The 3,923-nt window shown below is 34.4% G+C and overlaps 1 long non-coding RNA gene across 2 annotated transcripts; it reads left to right on the top strand.

The window, feature by feature from the left end:
* The first annotated feature begins 323 nt into the window (after positions 1–323).
* LOC145126004 (uncharacterized) lies at positions 324–3,246 on the top strand. Of its 2 annotated transcripts, XR_013716269.1 has the most exons (3): positions 335–833; positions 2,241–2,595; positions 2,924–3,246. It is a non-coding gene; the product is annotated as an uncharacterized LOC145126004 (long non-coding RNA). The 2 variants fall into 2 exon arrangements; XR_013716268.1 differs by lacking the exon at positions 2,924–3,246 and having other exon boundaries at positions 324–833; positions 2,241–2,708.
* Positions 3,247–3,923: the final 677 nt, after the last annotated feature.

Genomic DNA, 3,923 nt, shown 5'->3' with positions numbered 1-3,923 from the left:
TTATGACTATCCATGTATATCGATCCGAGTATCTCTGTTTTATTTTTTTAGTTCGAACTATCAATGTTTATTTTTTTCGTTCCGAATATCTTTAAGTTATTATTTTTCGTTCGGACTATCCATATGTTATTTTTTCGTTCGTACTATTATCAGGTTTTTTATTTCGTTTAGACTATCTTTGTGTTATATTTTTCGGTCAGATTATCCCTATGTAATTTTTTTTCACTCAGACTATCTCCGTGTTATTTTAGCGATCGGTCTATCTTTATGTTAATTTCTCGTGCCGACTATCTATGTGCTAATTTTTCATTGCAACTATCCTATGTTATTTTTCGTACGGACTATCCAAGTGTAATTCTTTCGTTCGTACTATTATTGGGTTTTCCTTGGTGGCGGTGTCGTTTCTCCCAATGCTGCGTGCCACTCTTGGATCCCTTTTAATTGACACCTCTCCTTCATTGCAGATAACTCGCCCAAAATTAGATAATACTGACCTAAAGTCAATTGGGTATCAGTTTAATTTCTCAATCCACTACCAAGAGCTCAAGATCAGGTACCCACATGATTTCTTCGTATTTTCCTGCGATTCCTAAACAATTGTTTCTGGGAGCCGACATAGCATATTTTTTGATATGGGTTCGTGAGATTCTCATGATCGCTGCACTTTCCAACTCCTCTATTCTCCAATCAATTTACGTGTACACACTCTTATCTTCCCCAGAATTGTCTTCTTTTTTAGCCGAGTACCCCATCCTTACCAACAGTAATTGGAAGCCGGAGAGATGGGTGAGACATGAGAATTCACGTCTGCCCTTCACGCTTATACTTTCAAGGTTTGTTTCTTCTTCTATGGATTCTTTATTTCTTCTCTTGCTTTTTCTTCCTTTTTCCTCTTCACTTCATCTTTATTCTGTATATGGTATGTACAATTTCATATTTTTGTTTTACAATTTTTATAATCTATGGTTTATAATGTTTAATTTTCATTTCGATTTTGTAATATAGGGTTTGTATTTTTTTTGTAATTTTGTAACGTCTTGCTTGGTTTTGCTCCCCCCATATCGCCGCCTCATGTTTCCCTTATCTCTATCCTCTCTCTCTCTCTCTCTCTCTCTCTCTCTCTCGGCAAGTAATCCCTTCGTTTACCTTCTTCATCTTTCGCCATTTCTATCTCTTCCTCAATTGATTCCTGGAACTTTTTATGTTTACAAATTAAAGGAGTGCAGTTTGTGCGTCGTAGACATAATTCAAAGGCAAGTCTTCTTTTTGCAACCACCCTTACCTGTTTGATGTACACCAACTCCTTTTTTTGGACGATTTTATGCGCCCTTTTACCCTCTCTCACACCTTTTCATGGAACTATTAATATTTTATGACTTAATTACTTTTACTTTTTATGCAGATTTGGTGTTTGCTTAAATGTTTGAACCAAAATATATATTATTATAATCAATAAGTTACTTCAGTCTTCAAACCTGTTGCACACCCAATCTTCTCTAGAAGTTACTGGTAAAGTAGAAAGTAAACTAAAGGTTATCGTTATTCTAATTCATTATTACTGTACATGTATTTTGTTCTCTCTCTTTCAATATCTTTAACCGTGCATATGCTAAACGGGTGGTAATTGATTTGGAAATTTTGGTATTGGCAACTGATCAGTCCATCTCCTTTTTCTGTTTCTCTTTTTCAATTGAAGTAATTTGAACTTTGACTTTTTGTTCTTTTGCGCTGTAGCAAAGTAATCTTCTTATTGTTACATGATACATTTTTGGGTATTTGGCAGGCGAATCTGCTGTAAAAGGTTGCAGTTTTCTATCCAATCTACTATGGAATAGTCAATTTGTTAGCTTTTCTCTGTAGGTATAAATATGGTGTAAACGGTTACCATATGGAGGGTGAAATAAATTTGGTTTATGACTAAGCAATTTAGTTTTCCATGAGGTAGCTACAAATTTTAATAATGTTCTTAATAAGAAAGAGTAGAGAAAAAAGTGATGCTAAAAATGTTAACCTTTGACCTTTGGACAATGTGGGAATTTTAAGCGGGCACGGTAAAATGTAGGATGATAAAAATTGATGGTAGCAATTCGGTTTGAAACAAATTTTTTGGTTTGGTTTTTAACATTTTGTCTTATTGTTTGATAACCATGATGTGTTTAATAACTACTCAGTGTAATATCTTAGTATGACATCTAAGATTTTGATATAAATTACAACTTATCTTCCATATAACTTTGCAGTTTTATCAGTTGAGGAGGCACCTCAGGTGGTCTAAATTTGGGCATGTGCTTCAGATGAAAGAAGAGGGGCATGAGGCAGGGCGTGTAAGTACCACATTTAAACTGCGAGACGAGACTAATGGAACATCATTTTTGTGAATACTATAAAATAATTCAAATCATTTCACCTTCAATGTGGCGACACTAAGTGGTTGCGCTGGCGTGAGGATCTAAAGAGCATGATTGTCAACACAGATCAATAGGAATTGAAGATTTATGAGGTAACATCACTCGGATCCAAATGCATCAAGTGACCAAACCAACACAGCTCCAAAATTACAAACTAAGCCATAGCAACAATCCCAATTACTAGAAAGTAAGATGTTGTTATTAGTAAATTAATGTTTTATATTGTTATTCTGGATAAAAATTAAAGTTCATTAATTTTTTTTTGTAAAATCAAGGGAAGTTCGTTGCTATTTCATTTAAGTTTTTCCTACACAAAACTTTTCAATATTTCTATAATGATGCTACCTAATGTGTTAATAAATCTTTAAAATAATGTTTGTTGTTTAATAACCCTAGAAATAGTGGTTAGGTAAAGGTTGCAGGGGAAATGATGGAGAGTTTCTACTTACTAGCATAAAATCTAATAGATACAGTAAAAATACGAGTATTTTATGTTTTTATTTTCTTGGATGTAGGAGAATATTAGATGATTTATGTGCATTAGGCTTTCACAGTGGTTGATTACAAGACATGGCTTCATCGTTTCCCAGTTAGTACTCTTAGTTTCCCTTCCACATTTATATACCATAAAAGTGAGAATGGCATGATATGTGGTTGTATTGATGTTTGCCATTTTTTTTTTTATGTTTTTGCATGTAAATACATGTATTGTTCTGTTGGATCATGGAATAGTCTCCTTCCTTATTGAAGGATTATTAAGGGCATGGTGTATATGACTAGAACAGTTGAGGAAAAGAATGCATAAGAACCAATGATTATCATTTGTGATGAATGTTTCAGACGTGAGGCACTTCTTTTCCACTCCATACTTAAGTATGACTACTATCATAGCTTAGATTTTATATTTTTTAGCTATAATACATTTATTACTGAACTATTTTAGTTTTCTCCTATGTTTATTTTGAATTTTAAACTATGGTATTTATTACTGAACTATGTTATAATTGTTTTTTGGGTAAATTACACCATTCGTCCCTCGTGCACATGCCAGAAAGCGTGTTTAGTCCCTATTTTCAAAAATTAACTCGGACCATCCCTATGTTTGTTTGACACAAGGTCCGGTCGATCTTGAGCTGTCTGCCAAGGGAGTAACTCATCTTTTATTTCCGGCCAGTTTGGATTGCATGTCATTGTAAGAAATATGTCAGGCTTCCCGTCATCTTGAACTAAAGTCATGGCATCAAGAAATCGTCGCCGCATGTCACGTGGGCCTCCGATGAAACTTGCAGGCAACACAACACGTTGCCCTATCATATTCGATCGAACCTCACCGGCATTAACACAGTCCACAACACCTTGGTATAAATCTGCTCTTATTTTTGACTGGTTTTTTCTACAAAACTCCAAACGTGAAGTCTCAAGCTTGATGTAGATATCTACTACAAACTGTTGTAGTAATCTCCCTCCCAACAAAATTACATTATAATTTGACCGGATTTGAAACTTATAGCAATA

The sequence above is a fragment of the Lactuca virosa genome, chromosome 7 (assembly GCF_052849685.1).
Source record: "Lactuca virosa cultivar CGN04683 chromosome 7, Lactuca_virosa_CGN04683_v6, whole genome shotgun sequence".
Taxonomy (NCBI): domain Eukaryota; kingdom Viridiplantae; phylum Streptophyta; class Magnoliopsida; order Asterales; family Asteraceae; genus Lactuca; species Lactuca virosa.
The sequence above is the reverse complement of the archived record's forward strand: the minus strand, read 5'-3'. Positions and strand labels throughout refer to the sequence as shown.